Source organism: Equus quagga, chromosome 17, assembly GCF_021613505.1.
Source record: "Equus quagga isolate Etosha38 chromosome 17, UCLA_HA_Equagga_1.0, whole genome shotgun sequence".
Classification (NCBI taxonomy): domain Eukaryota; kingdom Metazoa; phylum Chordata; class Mammalia; order Perissodactyla; family Equidae; genus Equus; species Equus quagga.
The window spans coordinates 24,394,019-24,414,693 of NC_060283.1; the positions used below are offsets into that span (position 1 = coordinate 24,394,019).

General features: G+C 40.0%; 1 protein-coding gene across 1 annotated transcript in view; it reads left to right on the top strand.

The window, feature by feature from the left end:
- The window catches only part of HSD17B12 (hydroxysteroid 17-beta dehydrogenase 12), a 151,071-nt gene that overhangs the window by 25,363 nt on the left and 105,033 nt on the right, over positions 1 to 20,675 (top strand). The window lies entirely within an intron of this gene.

Here is a 20,675-nt window from a genome sequence, read left to right on the forward strand (position 1 = left end):
AAGGCCTCTCCTTGTTCCTCTCACTAGAATATAAGCTCCACAGGCCTTTCATTCACTGCCGTTTTCCCAGGGCCTAGAACAGTGCCTGGCACGTATTAGGTGCTCAGTAAATATTTGGTGAATAAAGAAATGAATCCTAAAAGTCACCATGAATATTTAAAAGTATTAAAAATGTGTTTTTTCCAAATTGAAAAATTCAGACATTTGCATTATTCAGACTGGCCTTTCCCCGCACTGTTTATCTATTGCTATATAACAAACTGTCCCAAAACTCAGTGGGTTAAGAAAACAACCAAATGTTTTATTGCTAATGATTTGTGGATCAGGACTTTGGGTAGGCCTCAGTGGAGACAGCTCTTCTCTATTCTACATGGTATTGGCTAGGCTAGCTCTGCTGGGGCCAGAGATTCAAGATGGCCTCGCCTCCATGTCTGGGGCCTTGGTACTCATTGAAGGGAGCCTCAGTTCTCTTCCAGATGGCCTCTCCAGATGGTCTCTCATCATTCACTAGAGTAGACTGAGCTTCCTTACGTGGCACTGAGATTGTGCCAAGAAGGGAAAAACAGAAGTTGCAAGGTATCTTAAAGCCTTGACGTGGAAGTTGTACAGTGTTAACTTCTGCCACATTCTGTTGGTCAAAGTAAGTTACAGGACCATCCCAGAATCAACAGAAAAGATGCCACCTTGTGGTGGAAGAATGGCAAAGTGGTGGAAGATGGGAAGTATTGTTGCAGTCATCTTTGGAAAGGACCTACTACAGTCAGCCATCTGAGCACAGCAGTTCTCTTCTCTTCCACGTGCAAAATACACTTGTCCCTCCGCCAGAAGTTTTATCCTGTTATGGCATCAACCTGAAGTCTAGGATCTTATCATTTAAATAAAGTCCAGATGCACATGAAGGTTCTCAGGCACATCTGCTCTGGTCTAGCTTCTTAGGATCTAGAGGTCTGTGAACTAAGATGACAAGTTGCCTACCTCTACCACCCCACCTGCCCACACCCAGCATACATTGGTGAGACAGGGACAGGAAAACTGCAGTAGATACTCTCATTCAAAAAGAGGCAGAATGAGAACATAGCCATCACTGGTCCATAGCAATTTTGAAATCCAGCTGGGCAGGTGTTGCCAGTTCTCTTGTTCCACATATTGAGAATGTTCCTTGATTTGCGCCCAGTTCTCCTCCTTGGGAATTGTTTCCTGATTGTTTTCTGAGACTCTTAGCTCTACCCTTTGATCTCTTGGCTTTCTCCTCTGCTGCTTTTCTTTTTTGAAGGGAATAAGTGATGTTTGTAGCTGAACAGCTTTTTCAACCTGCTTCCTATCTATATGAAGTTGGGATCCCCCCCAGACACTTTTTTTCATTTTGAACTGTTTCTTTCTCTTTTGGTTCAAGCTGGTGGTACTTTTAGCACTGCAAGCATCTTAAAAATGTTGGGGGTTTTCTATGAATTTTACTGTGGGTTGATTCTATGTCCTGAAAGCCACGTCCACAATTCCTTTCCAAGAGACTTCTCTTTGCTTTGGATCTATCAGACTGTTATGAGACAAGGTTCTTAAGATTCTTGGAAGTCTTTTGTATAGGTGGGAAGGGTCTACTAGGCAATACCATAAATCTTTCCAAAGTCTCAACAAAAGATTTTAGGGACAAACCCTTGATTTGATATTTACCTTGAGGCTATTTCTTAATTTGAGAATCTTTTGCTAGTTGGAGAGACTGTCTTGTGCCCTCTTTATGTTCTCTAAATTCTGCTTAAAAATTAAGCAGGTCCTTCCTTAGTTTATTTCTCTCTGGAAGATTTCATCTAGAAAGTTGTATATCTGACATCTCTTGAAAAATAGTAAGCCATTGTACTGGGCCTGCATTTCACACTAGCTGGAAATTGCCTGCTTTACTCGCTTATGTTACCTGCCTGGCTCCTTTGGTATTTGAGTTTGTATTTTTGGCTGCTGTAGATGACTGATTTAAACATTGGGTTTTTGAGAGGATACAGCAGAAACTAGAGATTATATTCAAGTAGGGAAAGATGGACAGTAATCATCTAGACCCATCGATGATATAATCACAGATGATAAGTGCTCTGATGGAATAAAGCAAGGATAAAGAGGATGGAGAGTAACTGGGATGTGAGTAGTGGAGTGGTGGGGGTTTTTTAGATAGGGTGGTCAGGGAGGTCTCTCTGAAGATTTACTGTCGAGTGGAGACCTTACTGATGAGAAGGAGCCAATCTTGTGAAGCTCTGGGGTGAGAGAGTTCCAGAGAGAGGGACGAGCAAGTGGGAAGACCCACAGGTGGGAGTGGGTTTGGTGTGTCTGAGAAAAGGCAAGGCCTGTGGCTGAGCTGTGTGATTAGGTGGAGAGTGTAAGGGGAAAATGATAGTAGAAGAGGTGGGCATGGATGAGGTCCTGAAAGATCCCATAGGACATGGAAAGAACTTTGGTTCTCTTTGTTCTGAGTAATAGGAAGTCACTGGAGGAATTCAAGAAGGGTAGTGATGTGCTGTCATGTACTTTTTGTAAAGATAACTGGCTGCTGGATGGTAAATAGACTGGAGTGGCCAAGGGTAGAAGCAGGATGGACATTAAGGAGCCTTGCGATCATCTAGGGGAGATATGAATGGTGGTGCCTTGAACTAGGGTATGGTGCTTCAGGAGATGAGAAGTGCTTGTATATGGTATGTATTTGAGAGAGAGAGTAGATAGGTCTTGTGAATGGATTGCATACAGGATGTGGGAAAAAGGGATCCAAGCTGACTTCTAGGCTTTTGGCTTGAGCAGCTGAATAAATGGGTGGTCCCATGGGGATTCTGACAGAGGAGCAAGCTTGAAGTGGGAATCTAGAGTTTTATTTTGACTGTTACTAAGTTTGTGATGCCTGCTATAAAAATAGGATAGATGATAATAAGTACTCCTAAAAGTGAAATTGTTTTTATTTTATGGCTTTTTATGGTTTTTTTTTTCCCTATTAGGAAACTTTGCTGTTATTTAGATTGAGATGCAAGCTGCATTGGAGGAAGTATATGGATGTGTATTGTAGGATTATATAAATATATTTGTTATTGAGGTCATAATAGCTTATAACATTGTGAAATTTCAGTTGTACGCTATTATTTGTCAGTCACCATATAAATGGGCCCCTTCACCCCTTGTATCCACCTCCCAAACCCCTTCCTCCTGGTACCCACTAATCTGTTCTCTTTGTCCATGTGTTAGTTTATCTTCCACATATGAGTGAAATCATACAGTCTTTGTCTTTCTCTGTCTGGTTTATTTCATTTAATGTAATACCCTCAGGGTCCATCCATGTTGTTTCGGATGGGATGATATTTTCTTTTTTTTTATGGCTGAGTAGTATTCCGTTGTATATTTATACCACATCTTCTTTATCCAATCATCAGTTGATGGGCACTTGGGTTGCTTCCACATCTTGCCTATTGTGAATAATGCTGCAGTGAACTTACGGGTGCATACGTCTCTTATGGTATTTCTATCTTTACGTTTTTGAGAAATCTCCATACTGTTTTCTGTAGTGGCTGCACCAGTTTGCATTCCCACCAGAAGTGTATGAAGGTTCTCTTTTCTCCACATCCTCTTCAACATTTGTTATTTTTTGTCTTGGTGATGATAGCCATTCTAATGGGTGTAAGGTGATATCTTAGTGTAGTTTTGATTTGCATTTCCCTGATGATCAGTGATGTTGAACATCTTTTCATGTGCTTATTGACCATCTGTATGTCTTTGGAAAAATGTCTGTTCATATACTTTGCCCATTTTTTTTTTTATTTTTTTTATTTTTTTTTTAAAGATTTTATTTTTTTCCTTTTTCTCCCCAAAGCCCCCCAGTACATAGTTGCATATTCTTCGTTGTGGGTCCTTCTAGTTGTGGCATGTGGGACGCCGCCTCAGCGTGGTTTGATGAGCAGCGCCATGTCCGCACCCAGGACTCGAACCAACGAAACACCGGGCCGCCTGAAGCGGAGCGCGCGAACTTAACCACTCGGCCACGGGGCCAGCCCCTACTTTGCCCATTTTTTGATCGAGCTATTTGTTTTTTTGTTTTCAGTTGTTTGAGTTCTTTATGTATCTTGGAGATCAACCCTTTGTTGGATATATGATTTGTAAATATTTTCTCCCAGTTTATGGGTTGTCGTTTTGTGTTGTTCCTGCTGGGTTCCTTTGCCTTGCAGAAGCTCTTTAGTTTGATGAAGTCTCATTTGTTTATTTTTTCTTTTGTTTCCCTTGCCCGAGTAGACATGGTATTTGAAAAGATCCTTCTAAGACAGATGTCAAAGAGTACTGCCTATATTTTCTTCTAGGAGTTTTATGGCTTCAGATCTTACCTTCAAGTCTTTGATCCATTTTCAGTTAATTTTTGTGTATGGCGAAAGATAATGGTCTACTTTCATTCTTCTGCATGTGGCTGTCCAGTTTCCCCAATACCATTTATTTCCTTTCTCCATTGTATGTTCTTAGCTCCTTTGTCAAAGATTAGCTGTCTGTAGATGTGTGGTTTTATTTCTGGGCTTTCAGTTCTGTTCCATTGGTCTGTGTGCCTGTTTTTGTACCCTTGGATATATATTTTTTAATGTGTAGCTGTTTACTGTGAAATGAGTAGCACAACTGAATACCATCAAGAATTAGGCAGTGTTTGTTGTACTGTGTTGTAAAAACTTCATTGGTCCCTGAAATGTTGCTCTGTCTGGGGTTTTTTTTTTCCCTTATTTATTCCAACTGGGTGTGGTCATAAAGGATCAAGTATAATTTATTTACATTTTATTGTTTTGGAAATAGAGTTTTTGCTGTTAAAAATGGTGGCATGATAGCAATCAAAATGTTCTGGAAGAGCCTTCCAGAGGTTTGTAACTCTTATAATTGAAATCACCATTTAGCTAAGACCAGAATCATAACTACATAAGGCAGCATTGAGTAAGATGAATGGATTTGATGAATTTAAGTGCTGCCTGTGAAGGACAGTAAATTCACTTTCGCATTTTAGCTAACAGCTTTTTATTGTAGAGTTCAGATGCAAAATGAGGTAATAGGCTTTTCACCCATTTCCAGATTCATTTGGAGATAGCATTTTGACTAGGTCTGTCATTCAAGTCAACATGGCTCAGAAATAATTTATAATTTTACTTTTAAATTGTGATTTTCGGATATTATCACGAGATGGTCATAATGCTGCTCTGTTTTACTGTAATTGGGCTGGAAGGAAACATTCTTCTACATAAGGGGAGTTAATGGTTTATTGCTATTACTATTTACCTTTTTTAGTAAATGAAAATCATTTAAACTTAAATTCAGATGTATATTATATAGAGAACATAACTGCTTCTCTTGCTAACAAAACATTTGGCTTTTCCTTCCTTGGGAAACCTTGAGTCAGAATGTCCTAGTGAGCGAGGGTGTTTGTATTCCAGTGGTGTAGCTGAACCAGACAGGTCTGCGGCACAGTGGTTTATTTTTAGACACTGGGTTGCCATTTTTATCCTGCAAAAATATTCATTGGTGTCTTGCTGACAGGCCATCAGTTTTATAAATGTGTCACACAGACCGCATTTTGTTCATTGTCTCATTTTCCCTCCAACTCTTTTCTTTCCCCTTTGATTTGTTCACAACTATTTAGAGGAGGGGAATTTTTTTTTATTTCAGTTCATGTATGAGGTACTTCAGTTCACAGATTTTCAGCATCACACAGTTCATTCATCTATCCGCAGCTGCTTACACCTCTCTACTTATTGTCTATTAGAGGAAACTGTTATAGATCACGGAGCTGAAGGCAAGGAAAAGAGAAGTGCGTGTACTGGAGCCTCTCTTCATGGGTCCATTCAGTTTTTGGCTGCCTTCTCCACATATGTTTTTAATGTATATATGTGTATGCAGATTGTGTGTGTGTGTGTGTGTGTGTGTGTGTGTGTGTGTGTGTCTATCTATTTACTTGTCTCACTCGACTAGAGATTGGTATTATTTTGCATGAGCCAAAGCTCCTAAGGGCCTAGGGGTTACCATACGTGGCAGAAAGCCTACTGATTTGCACTGAAAATAATCCATCATTAGCTCTACATACATATGACACCAATCATTTAATTTGTTAGGAGGCCCTTTTTTTGGAGAAAGATTAGCCCTGAGCTAACATCTGCTGCCAATCTTCCTCTTTTTGCTGAGGAAGACTGGCCCTGAGCTAACATCTGTGCCCATCTTCTTCTACTTTATTTGTGGGATGCCTGCCACAGCATGGCTTGCCAAGCAGTGCCCTGTCCACAGCTGGGATCCGAACTGGCGAACCCTGGGTCACCGAAGCAGAATGTGCGAACTTAACCGCTGCGCCACTGGGCTGGCCCCTTAGGGGGCCCTTTTTTTATTCTAGATGTTTGAGTGGCAAATACAACCACAGCAGAAGGAGAATCGCTGCAATCAAGAGAAAGAAAAGGGCAACTCATAAGTGTAGTAAATTAATTATTGTACATTGTATACTGATATCTCATTTTTATAAAAATGCAGATTTCCCCGGCTGGCCTGGTGGTGTAGCACTTATGTTTGTGCACTGATGTTTGTGCCCTGGCGTTCGCTGGTTCAGATCCCAGACCTCCGCACTGCTTATCAAGCCATGCTGTGGTGGCGCCCCACATATAAAATAGAGGAAGATGGGCACGGATGTTAGCTCAGGGCTAATCTTCCTCAAAAAAAAGAGAAAAACCCTTCAGATTTCCCAAGTGGGTTTGGTATTCACTTGTCTGTGTCCCTAACAATTGTTTACTGAATAGATACTTAAGGGCCTAACAAATTAATTGCTTTGGTGGATTCTATGGCTTGGAAAGTAAGATCCCTGAATTGTAGAGCTTATGGTTGTTTTCAGGAGAGGAGACTTATCCGTGGGTACTTCACAGACACGGCAGTGTGCTGTACTAGGTAAGAGTGTAGGCACAGGAGTCGGAAATTTGGGTTTACAGCTTGTGCTTGGCGTTTCCTGGCTGTGTCACCATGGGCAGGTTATTTAGCTTCTCTGAGCCTCAGTTTCTTCATCTATAAAATTGGTATGTACCTCAGAAATTACTGTAAAGGTTAAAAAAGATGCGGCTTGTTTAGCAATATGCTAAAAATAGGGAGCTTCATGCCTAGAACATAACAAGTGCTGGTTAATTTATAATAACAGTAACAGCAATAACAGGGATAATAACAAATATTCTGTGACTGTTCTTTAGTGCTTTAACAGTCGAGAATGTATTCAGCTATCAGTAACAGAACACTTGACCATGGTGGTTTAAACAGATAGGGATTTATTTGTCTAACAAGAAGTCTGGGATAGGCCAGATCGCATATTCATCATTCAATAATATTTATTGAAAATCTGCTCTATGCCAGGTACTATTCTAGGCACAGGGATTCATCCATAAATAAAATATAACAATCCCTATCGTCATAAAGCTTACATTCTAATTGGGGAGAGAGGCGAAATAAACAAAATAAAAATGTAAGTTATTAGTGAGTTAGAAGGTGGGCCTCAGAAAAGCTTCATAAAGGAGGGCCCATTTAAATTAGGTGGTAAGAGAACAATAGAGTTTTAGAAAATGAAGTCTAAGTGAGAGAAAGTCACAACAGAGGAACAGACGTAAGAGAGAATGAAGGTGCCATCCTCAAAATGGCCTTCTGGTGAGAGTGCTGTTAGTCATCAAGTAGTCAGGAACTATGAACGTAGAATTTTCATAAGTTTTCTAAATTTAAAAAGTTTTCTATGTTATTGTTATTATTCTCACTTTATATAACAATCAGCAATCAGATACTTAACAATAATGATACTAATATATAGTGCTTTTATATCAAACATTGTTCTAAACAGTAATAATAATAAAACATAATGGCTGACTCATAGATAATGTTAATTATGTGCCGGGAACTATTGTAAGGATTTGATATCCTAATCGCTGGTTAAGTACTATTACTATTGCCATTTTGTGGATGAGCGAATTGAGGTAGCGAAGTAACTTGGACCAGGGTTCTTTGTCTTTAAGGATGACAAGAAAAGAGGCAACACAGAGAGCTAGCATCTCGTGCCATAGTCCAGGGGATGGGGTGCGTGAGAGTCGTGCTGATGGGGTGTAAGTAGGATAAATCCCTAAAGCCTTTGCAAAGGAAGAAGGGAGAAACTGAGGGCATGTGTTGCGTCTGAGATGGCTCCTATAAACACTGTTACCCCGATTTCTACAACTCCGATTGAGGCTTCCCATTAGATGTGATTTGGTCCGGAGTTCTGCCGTAGTTCAGAGACAGCCTTCCCGTTGCAATGCTCCGGGCCCATACCTTACTCAACAGCTACCGTTTTTAGAATCCTTTGCTCATGGAGAGAGTGTCTATTTTGTTTGTTTCTTCACTTGGTTATCACTTGAATTAAATGAAAGAGGAATTTCACAGCTTTAACACTGGCCTTCTGATGGACCAAGTTCCCAAGATTAAGCACATTTAGGTAGTATCTGAATAGCTCTTATCGAACAAATGTTATGACGTGGCCTGTCTATTAAAATTTTCGTCTGGTTTCTTGGACACATTCTGTCCCCAATTAGAAGCTGCCAGTCTATCAGAATACAGGTGTGGTCCACTCTTAAGAAAACCTGGTGTAAGAAAATATAAATTTACAAAAATAGCTCAAGTAGAGGTGGTGTTTGCATTCCGAAAAGATTCTTAAGGCTTCTATTACGTTAATTAGGGGAGTTTGCTTTACATTAAGATTCAAAGAACAGATTTTGTTTATACAGTATCTAAATGTGAGATCACAGTTATTACTTAATGACTAAACTTACTTAAAAATACTTTATATTGAGGACTTGGTCATGATACAGTGTCATGCCTATTCTCAGTGAAGGTGACAATTATTTGTGAGTCAGATAGCGTATGACACAGAGGACTGTGGCTTTTAAAGGCCAAGAGGCCCTCTGGAGCCGAAGGTGGCCTCTCTGGTCCTGTTAGACTGAGTAGCCCTCGTCGGAAGGAATAAGTAGATTCCAGCAGACAAGCAATTCCGTATAAAATGGTACAGCCGTCCTCATGATTTTCAGTAGACGCTTCCTGAATTCTTCTTACGTTATATAGTGTCAGCTAACTCACTGAAAGTGGCCCTGTTGTATTTAAATAAAATCTGAGTAGAAGGCTCCAGAGAAGACCCAGTTTGGAGGGAAGTCTGTGGGAGCTTGGAGTCTATCTGAATCTTCAGCATGCTAAAGGAGTAATCAGGATGATAAGGCACTTGGTTGGTATAAACAGCCCTCAGAATGAGAACAAAGGCCATCTCTTCATGCTGAGTTTTTCTACTCTTCCTCTCCAAGTACTGGGTATTGCGGGAGAGTGGTAGAAAACCCACAGCAGTCCCCCTCTCTCCACCCTTTTGTCCTTTGTGGTCTTTGTCAGTCCTGTTTCTGTGTTTTCCCCGGGATTCCTTTGGTGTCAGGTTGGGAGAAATGGACTGACGCCTAAGAGTGCAGTGGGTAGTGGCTGCCCGCTTCTCCAGAAGCGGTAGGATAGGTTCAGTTCTTTATTTCGTTTCATTTCTGGAAAGCCTGAGTTTAGTAAGTGTTTTCTACCCCAGGCTTTAAAGGCTAACTGAAGCAAACAGACCATTGCACTGTGGCGATAACCACATGGGGGCTTCTCTAGTGTAATTCTGTTGAACTAAGCATTTACAGAATATAATTTGATTTGAATTTTAAACTTTATAAAAACATTATATAACAATTACATTTGATTATTATAGAAAATGCAGCTAAGTAAAAAGAAGAAAATAAAAATTACTTAGTCCTCTACCTAGAGATAACTGCCGTCAACGTCTTGGTCTATGTGTGACCTTTTAGACTTTTTCCAGTCTACACACAAACATACACATACATGTGCATATAGAAATCTTTTTTTATACGAAAGATAGCAACTGTTATGTTGTTGTTACTGTTACTCCTGCTACATCTGGGAATTGGCTTATTTATAAACTAGGTTTTTGATCAGCTTCTTTTGGCTTATCAGTAGATAATGATCATTAGAAATTCTAACTAAGGGTCTTCAGGAGAAATAAAGATTGTTAAAACAAATATAGTCAATTTTGCTCCACACGGTTTAGCTCCAGTTTGTCTTCACTTGGCAGTATATCATAGACACCTTTCACTGCCAGTAGATGTTTTTGGTGCTATAATTTTTGATAGATGCATTGGTTTCCATTATATTGATATGTTATCATATATAATATAGGTATCCTATATATAATATATATAGAGAGATATATAGATATACTATATTACTATATATACCGTGACTATATAATACTATACTTCAGTTATACATTATAATTTATCTTGTGGTCCCTTGTTGTTGAATAGTTTCAGTTTTGCTATTAAACAGTGCTGCAATATGCCAGCATCTTAAAGGTCATGTTCATTCTGAAAAACTGAAAAGTAAAGGCAGGAGAGCATTGAGTTAGTAAGGGCCAGCAGGTGGCATGGAAAGGCTGACATTTAAGGAATTGCTTCAGCTGCCCTTGCGTCTAAGGATCAATGACCAATTAAGAAAAACAAAGGCTACTGTACATCTAATAGAATCTATTGGAACGCTGAAGTTTGTAAGTTTAGCAGTGAGGAATCCTAATCTTGTGAGGAACTGAAGGTGTTTTTAAAACGTTCAATAGCAGATAGTGTTAATCCTTCCGGCATACCTGCACGGTTGCTGAGTAGGTCAGTAGACAACAACTTTTATTTATTTATTTATTTAGAGGAAGATGAGCCCTGAGCTAACATCTGCTACCAATCCTCCTCTTTTTGCTCAGGAAGACTGGCCCTAAGCTGACATCTGTGCCCATCTTCCTCCACTTTATATGTGGGGCGCCTACCACAGCATGGCTTGCCAAAGTAAACAACAACTCTAACTTAAGGCATCAGAGAGCTCAGTCTCTCTTTTTCAGCCTTTCTTCAGATAGTGAGATTTTGTTAAATAATTTACATACGAAAAAGTTGTGGAAACTTTCACTAGAGACCCGTGAGTTTCTGTAATTCCTTTGCAGAATAAAAAGATGTACAAGTAAATAAATGATTGCGAAGTACGTAAGACTGCACTTTAGCTCAGCTTTTGTTAGAAGTTCTGTTTGTAAGAGCTGGCTTCTTGACAGGAGGAGAGTGTGCTTCCTTAATTAATTCCATAATGTTCCTGGACAGCTGGACTTGCTGCCCAACCACTGCTCTGGGACAGTGGCTTATCTGTGAACTTGACTAAGGCAGGCTTCAAATGGCAAGCAGAAAATTATTTCATTGGTCTTTATCGCTTTGTCCCAGTGGTTGACAGGTGAAATAAAAGTTAGAGAAACAAGCCTCGAGTTTTCTGCCACTCTTGTTAAAGGTCTGTGGAAGAAATGTTGAAAAGAATTGAAAGATCTTTTGATCCAGTTGCTCATTTCCTTCTGTGCTGGATTTCTGAAGATGGGCTAGCTGTCAGTCTGTTTTCTTATTCTAAATTACAGCTTTGACTTAACTTATATTGTTTCTAAAACTTATGGATGAGGATTTTTTTTTTTTTTTAGAAATTAAAGGTGAGAGAGAAGTCATTACTATGACTTTATATTCATGATAGTCATGGAATCATAAGGTCTTGGCCATTCATTTAATTTGTGACTATACTTAAAAGATGCTGAAACTGAGGCTCAGAAATGTTAATGACTGGTCCAGGTTCACTTAGCTTGCAGAACCGGGATTAGGACACAGGTTTCCTGACTCCTGTCAACTCACCACTGTTTTATGTAGAATATAATCTCTGTAACTGAGAAAAATAATGTTGGATCACATGAAGTTCCTTTAAAAAGATTCGTTTGGAAATGTATCTCACTGAGTGTTCATTTTGGAAAAGTGTGATAGTTAAGTTGCTTAGCATAATTTCATTGACAGTCTTGGGTTTTCCTAAAAAGTAGAAAGAGGATCCAGCCAGATGTCGTCTGACAGGAGGGAATGGTGCTTCCATGGTTTTGGCTTTTCAAGGATGGGGGGAACAAAAAACGATTAGAGAGAATCGATTAGCATTCTTCATCTTCTTCCTCAAATTTGTTGTTGATGCTAGTCCATCTTCAAGATATATATCATAAACCGTTTATCAAGTTATGTTTTGAGGAGGCTCTTTTGAGTTCTTGCCCAGGCCTGAGTGGGGCGTGATAAAGGGGTGAACTTGATTTCTGGGTGTCAAGTACCTTGGGATGTGCTGAGGCCCTCTTTGGCTGAAGCATTAACATTTAGGCCGTCAGGGAAGTATTAATCCTTGAAGAAGAAGAAGTTATTCATAAAGAGACTGGCTCAAAAGAGGACTGTTGCGGTGTTACCGTGATAAACCTAGTGGCTTGAAAGGAGAGTGGGGCGGGATTATTTATCAGAGTGACTCAAATCCAGGTTCTCTTTGTTTGGGAGGAGTTTATCTACTTCTTCTCTGAAGAATATTGTTAAAAGCTTAAACTGGATGAATTTGCTTGAAACAAGTGAAATAATCGACACTAGACCCTCTCTCTATATTGATCCTACTTAGCGTATATCAATTTGGACCATTCGAAAGAAGTTAATTACTGAAATTACCAATTAGAGCTCATTATAGCTCTCACTTTTATCGGGCCTGAGGTATATGCTTCAAGGACACTTACGTAGTAGGTGCTGTTGTCCACTAGTGTGTTTGCGTATTGTGTATAAGCTAAGGAAATGTTTGATTCAGTTACTACTCTACCAGTTAAATGTGTACAATCATAAGATACGTCAAAAGCTAGTATTTCTTATTTTGAGCTATAGGACTGTTCCAATTTGGACTTGCTGGAGTAACTTCAAGACTATAGGCATTTAGGAGGTGTAAATTCCTCATGTAGGAGTAGAGGGGAAGTTATGTTTCCCTGGTTTCTGTTGAACATAAAACATTTACATAGATTGGACAGTTGTCCTTTGAATGTTAGATTTTCCGCGTTAAGGAGAAAATAAAGCCAGAATTAGTACATAACACATCAGAGATAGGAATCTGGTAACTATACCATCAGCTCAGTCTTTTGCCTTTCCATATTTCGTGATCTAATTAATCGTTAGACTTAAGAGCCAGATAAAAAGTCACGGAACTTTGGTTCTGTTTCTTTGCTTCCAGTTATTTTGAACTGTATGCACTACGTAGCCTCTACTAACAGCTTAGGGCCTTTGACATCCCAGAGGCCACGTGGTCAGCCAGACTTACTGATTGGTGTGGTCTGGAAAGCTTAAAAGTTCAGGTTACTGAGAGGTGGCTGATGGCGTGGGGAGTAAAGAGAAATGTCCTTCTCAGTATGAAGGAGTGGCTCGGGCATGACATGGAGCACTTTCTACGGCATGTTATATTTGGGAAACACCAGACAGACTGGCTGGGTCAAGAGCTGTTTAAGGAATAGTGGAGAATAGAGTTGGATTCTGCATTATCAGATTAACGAGGAAGGGACTATTTGCAGAGTTTGTGTCTGCACCATCCATTATTGCTAAATGTGGCTGTTACAGGTGGTTCCAAGTTTATAAGTGCTTTTGGTCTTTTTGTTGCATTGTGGATTCATGTCCTGGTGATTAGACTTAGGATGGTGTGACCATTGGCAAGTCATTTGACCTCCTGAGGTGGTTTCTTTATTTGTAAAATTAGACGCTATAACAAGATCTTACACCTGTAACCCTCGTGTAGTTGCCAGGAGAGCTACTAATTGTACTTAATAGAGTGTTGGGACAATTAAAACAGTGTTTGTGAGGTGCTTGCTTCTGTGTTTGGCACAATTAGGTACTCAGTAAATTTAGAACACGTAAAAGGGCTCCTCTACCCGCAGGGGCAGTCCGAACTTCGGTTCCCCTGTATTCTGTTGTGTAAATTGAGTGATGCACTGCTGGGAGCTTTACTTCCTGAATTCGACGGATGGTGTGGCAAGAGAAGCAGCAATTTCTTTTCCTTTCTTGGTCTAACCCTTGGTAAAAAGCTAATCTTTACTATTTTTAAAAGAGATTTTTAAAAAAATTGAGGTAAAATTCTCATAACATAAAACTAAGCATTAACTATTTTAAAGTGTACCGTTCAGTGGCGTTCAGTACATTCACAATATTGTGCAACCATCACGTCTAACGAGTTCTAAGACATTTTTATTGCCCCTAAAGGAAAGAGACCCATTAAGCAGTCACTCCCCATCCTGCTTTCCCCAGCTCCTGGCAACTACTAATCTGTCTTTCTCTGTGGATCTGCCTATTCTGGATGTTTCGTGTAAATGGACTCATCCAGTCTGTGATCTTTTGTGTCTGGCTTTTTTCACTCATTATAATGTTCATACATAAGGTACATCTACGTTGTAACATGTGTCAGTACTTCATTCCTTTTTATGGCTGAGTAATGTTCCATTGTATGGATATACCACATTTTGTTCATCTGTTTGTCAGCTGATGGACATTTGGGTTGTTTCCACTTATGGGCTATTGTGGATAGTGCTGCTACAAACATTCATGTACAAATTTCTGTTTGAATACCTGTTTTCAATTCTTTTGAGTATATACATCTAGGAGAGGCATTAATGGATCACATGGTAATTCTGCATTTATCTTTTTGAGGAACCACCAAACTGTTTTCCTGAGTGACCCCCATTTTACATTCCCACCAACAATATATGAGGGCTCCCAGTTTCTCCACATCCTCATCAACACTTGTTGTTTTCTATTTCTTTTTTTAAATTTATGGCCCAACTTGTTCATTGTAGTTTTGATTTGCATTTCCCTAATAATGTTGAACATTTTTCACATGACTTTTGGCCATTTGCATATCTTCTTTGGATAAATACCTATGCAAGTCCTTCGCCCATTTTAATATTTGGTTGTCTTTTGTTGTTGAGTGGTAGGAGTTTTTTATGTATTCTGGATACTGGACCCTTAGTAGATGTAGGATTTGCTAATATTTTCTCCCATTCTTTGGTTTGTCTTTTCACTCTTTTGATAGTGTCCTTTGATGTACAAAAAATTTTAGTTTTGATGAAGTCCAACTTACCTATTTTTTCTTCTCTTGCTTGCACTTTTGGTGTCATATCTGACCTTAGTAGCTTTTTTGTTTTCCTTTCTATACGCCCTCTAAATTTTCTGGTACTGCTTGTCTGTTGCTAGTGTTTATTGAGAATTTGCTGTGTGCCAAGTGCTGTGCTAAGTACGTTATATACATTGTCCTGTTAAATCTCAGACAATCCAGTATGGTGGGTACTATTATTAACATTATGGGACTCTATGGGACACATAGTACTATTGTTTTCACATTACAAATAAGGAAACCGTGACAATAGAAGTTAACTAGCCTTTGATAGATGGCAGAGTTGGACTTGGACCTTGTTGGTCTGATTTGAGCAGCCATGTTCTTAACCACTTCACATACTCCCTTTGTAGTAAAATAGCGAAAGCCTGAAGTCTCTCCACTGTGGTGTCTTACTAGGCCTGTGATCCAGGAGTAGTAACTGTCCCCAGTCAGAATCCCTCTTCTCATGAGGCCCCTTCGGTTAACATTTTGGGTAATCCCCAGAGGAAGCCACAAAGCAGTTTCAATCTACTGAACCACACTGAGGCCCAAGGATTGATAGCCTTTTAATTCTTATACAAGGGTTTGCGTTTTTAAAGAGGATGTGGCATTAAGCTAAATGAATCATTAGCTGGGAGGGTTTTCAGTTAACCAAGTAAAGTGAAAAAAACCAGGCAGAAGGTATTTTTGGGTTTTGGTGTCACGAGCAGGCGTTACACGGCCTGGCCTGGAAGCCGGCCCCGGGGATTGGCTGCCTGAACCAGATCCTGCTTTTCACAGTTTCTTCCTTTTCTCACTTCTGAACCTCTAGGTGCTTTGAATGTTGTTCTGTTTTGTTTGTTAGTTTTTTAAGTGCCAAACTATTCAGCTGTCTGCAGTATTTGGTTGGGTCAAGAGAAGAGGAGGGGAGAGTGGGAGAGAGGACTCAAGTGGGACAGCACATTTGTAAAGAAAATTTGCATCACTCTCTCTGCTTCTCGTTAATCAAAATGCAGGCAGTTGCTGCTGTTTTATTAGCTGGCGGCCTGCATGCCTCTCTTCTTTGTTCTTTGTTAAATATGATCTGGCATGTGTTAGACTCCTAGCCTTTGCACTCGGGGACTTCAGCGGTTTCTAAATTCAGCTCTGCTAAGCCGGCTCCCTCTTGCCTTGAATCAATTGAAGTTGCTATTTTTAGCAACAAAAGGGAATTGAAATAGCCATTTTCTCTCCATGTAATAGATCCCCAGGAGGAATACTGATGCAAACTCTCTTGTCATTTTCTATTCTCCCACCCCCCCGAAAGCACTCAGGAAAGGCAGCTGTCATGGTTTGCGGCGGTATTAATCTTTAATCAATCGAGTGTTTTCTGCATTCAGGTGTTCAGGGGGAGAAAAAAGGGTCACGAGAAGGAAGCTGCCTGGAATAACTAAGCTCTTATGGGCTCTACAGTCAGAATTGGGTGGGTAGTGGCAGGGAATAGACAGAAGAGCTAAAAATAGCGTGTTTGCTGCCAGTGTTCTCTAGTCTATTTTTGATGTTTGATTTTGATAAGGTTGATTGGGTTCTTACTAAAAATATCTGTTCCTAGCAAGTTGAGGACAAAAAGAGTAGAATATTTTTAACCTACACAAACGAAAGTATTTTTGTTGACTGCACAAAGGCTGGAAGCTGAGGCCTGGTCAGTTGCCAGTATTTTATATAATCTGTAACAAGCTAGACACTTCTGGATGCCAAGTTGGGATCTTCTTTCTAGTTGTCAGTTTCCATCTTCTCAAAGGCTTGCAATTTGGGTCCTGGTGTTACAGTTATTTTGGAAGACATAAGCCTTTTTTTATCTCCTTTTTTTGCCTCCCTTCTTTCCTTCCCCTGCCTCAGTTCTGCCCTGGCCGTCATAATACTTGAGGCTGTCGGGTTATAGGTGATACCTGCGGCTTCTTTCTCTGTATTGTTGAAAACTACCTTAGCTTATCCACTGACTCCGGAGCAAAATGGAATCTGAGAACACCCAGTGTGAACTGCAGAAGCACGTCTTAATGACAAGAACAGTGAACTGTCGCCGCTTTGGTAATCTGGCGCCCTTCACTAAACCCGAGCAGCTCCTCTCCCCTTCCCCGAATCCTGCGTCGAGTTCGTTCACTTCATATCCACCCTGGCACATTACGAGCGGAGTAGTTCTCTCTAGCATTGAAAATCACCTCTTTTCAAGAACAGCCTCAGAATCCTTTGAAACTGTGTCTCCAGATTCATCATAAACAAAGTTCAACTTCTTTCTGTTGAATTTTATTTTAGATCACTGATTCTTGATGTTGAAAGGGGCTAAAGAGTATATGGGGTTGCGTACAGTAGGTGATTGGGCATTATTTCTGAGGAAGGAGTGGCTAAAGCAGTGGGTAGCGTCTAAGAGACAGGCTTTCCATTCATAATCTCCTTTCATTCATTCACTCATTCATTCATCCAGCAAAACCTCATTAATCATCTACTTTTTGGCAGACACTGTGCTAGCAGTTAGACTGTGGTGACCAGACAAACGCTTATGGAAACCTCTATGATGAACGTCATGAAGGGAAAAGATGGGTATTATGGGGGCAGAGAGCTCTGAGATCCTGTTAGTCTAGAGGTCAAAGAAGTCTTAATGGGAGAGGAGATGTTCCAGTGAAGACCTCAAGGATGAGAGGGAGACAGTAGTTGGAGTAAAATTGGGAGTAGAGGAGAAATTGTGAAGAGAGAATCTGTTCCTTTGGAGGACGTGGAAGAATTTCAGCATGACCGGGGCACTGAGTGGGAGGAGGAAAGTTGTGGGAGGAAAGGTCAGCTCATGGAAGGCCTTGTAAAGAGTAAGGGCAATGGGAAGTCCCTGACACGTTTTAGGCGGGGGAGTGATGCCGCATTGGCCCTTTGGAGTGGTGGCTTTGGCTGCAGTCTGGAGTGACTGGGAGAGGAGTAAGAGTGGCAGCAGGTGAATGAGTGAGAAGGCGGTTGGAGTAGTTCTTGTGGGAGATGAATGACGGTGGTGGCAATGGGGCAAAGTGAGTGGATTTGTGTTTCAGGTTTTATATAATTGGCGATAGGGAGACATTGTCACTCCTTAACGGAAGAAGGAGATCATAAAAATGGTGTTTGGGAAAGACTTCTTAACTTTGCAGAGCACGAGTTGAGTGAGGAGGGCCTGAAAGGTTCGCTGCACGAGTCCTTGTTTCTTGGGAAGATCGCTTAGACTGGGGTGACGGGTGTTGTGAGAGCTGACTGGGGAATATCAGGGAAGGACCTTGAGCAGATATTCTTAGAATGATGTGAGCACTAAATATCTTGTTTTAATAATTTAGTTTGCTGACAGCTTACTCTTGCTTTTCTGGTTCTAGTGACTTTAACAATATAGAAGTTTATTTTTCACCCAATTTAAAGAAGACTGGTATTTTTGTGTATGTTCAATCCTCTGTGATGAGCATTTGAGAAAGAAATGATTGGTTAAGAAAAAGTGGCATCGTAATTCCATGGAGGTATCAGGAACCTTGATTCCTGTATGCTCCTTCATCTTAGCCCATGGCTTCTACCCTCAAGGTTACTTCATGGTCAAGACTGCTGGACCTACAGCCATCACTTCTGAATTGCCTACAGGAAAGGCGAGAGGGGCCTCTCCCTGCTGAGTCAGCTCCTTTAAGCAGCCTTTCTCACACTCCCTCACACCGTGCTTGCATCTTATTTCCAGAATTTAATCGCGTGGCCACACCTGGCTGCTAGAGAGGTTGGAAAATAGTCTGTATTCCAGGTCACGATTGCTGCAAAGAAGGAGGGCAGAATGGATATTGAGGAAGACGGGCAGCAGGCTCTGGCTCACATATGCAGATAACATAAGATGGACGGGTCCCCAGGGTTGTTTTTACACATTGTGTCTTATTTCAGTGTGGCTGTGATTGCTTCATTCTTTCATTTTAAGAAACCACAAAAAACAAGCAGTACTTCTTTTTTATTTTTTTTATTGTGATAATGCTGGTTTATAACATTATAAATTTCAGGTGTACATCATTATATTTTGATTCCTGTGTAGATTACATCATGTTCACCACCCAAAGACTAATCACAATCCATCACCACACACATGTGCCTATCACCCATTTCACCCTCCTGCCTCCCCACTTCCCCTCTGGTAACCACCAATGCAATCTCTGTCTCTATGTGATTGTTGTTTTTATCTTCTGTTTATGATATGATATTGACTTTCTCCCTCTGACTTATTTCACTTAGCATAAAACCCTCAAGGTCCGTCCACGTTGTCACGGGTGGCCGGATTTCATTGTTTCTTATGGCTGAATAGTATTCCATTGTGTATTTATACTACATCTTGTTTATCCGTTTGCCCTTTGATGGGCACCTAGGTTGCTTTCAACCATCTTGGCCATTGTGAATCAGGCTGCGATGAACATAGGGGTGCATGTATCTTTATGCATTCATGTTTTCATGTTCTTTGGATAAATACCCAGCAGTGGACTAGCTGGATCGTATGGTAGTTCTGTTCTTAATTTTTTTAGGAATCTCTGTACTATTTTCCATAGCACAAGTAGTACTTCTAGTTTGCGTGATTTGAGAGCTGGTCTTGGTTTCATCTGGTTTTCATTGCAAGGTGGCAGCTATATCAGCGTGGTCGTGTTTACATCAGTGTTTCCCAAAACACAAACCGAGAGTTAGTCTTAGGTGCTACATTGATGAATATTTCAAATTTTTGATAGTTATATATATATACATTTTACACTAATACTCAATTTTTGCTAATTGAAACTGGTGGTCTTTTATAATAATCAAATCATTAAATAATAATAAAGTAACTAAGTTTTCTATTAAATTTTATTTTTAAAATACCAGTTTTAAGAAAATATTAAGGGACCTTGGGAAACACTGATTTTAGCAATGCTACACTGATTTTTGGGAAGCTAGAATAAATGAAAAGTCCGCAGGCTCAGTTTACACCATCTTTCTATTCATGGTAGAAAGGACTTCATTTTAAGAAAGGCAATACACATACATGGTTAAAAAATACTAACAGTAAGAAGAATGAAAAATGGTAATCTCTTTCCTCCTTTTTCCCAACGCCTCAGAAGCAGCCACCAAAAGACTTGATTTAAGATGGTATGCTTTATTTAGCTTCCTAAAATTAATGAGGAAGCATTGATTCCCCAGACAATATGGCATCATCTTAATAGTGAGAGTCCCACTATTACTTTATGAAAATAAAAAGTTATTGAGCTTGATTAAGGGATCTTTCTATCCAACTATGAGCTGCTCTCTCTGCTACTACTATTGGAAGATATTTAGCTTTAGAGCAAGGAATATATCTTTAAAAGCAGGACAATCCTTGTCCCCATCTTTTGTGTCTTAAATAAACAATTTTTTTTCAGCATTGAGTAAAACTTTTATAATTGGCTTGAGTTTGACAGATGACTTGGTCATGTTTGTACTTTATTGCAAGAACATTACCTGCTATATGACTTAGAGGACTAAAGAATTTGTCCTTCCTTTGATGGGGAAATGACACTGGATCTTCCACTGCCTAGCCACTGGAGATGACTCTGACTAGTGTAGAACCACAGTGGTGCTTACAGAGATGACTAAGAGAGGCTCTGGGCTTCCATTTTATTTTGTATTTCTTTTGCCTATAAAAAAGTAATTTTTAT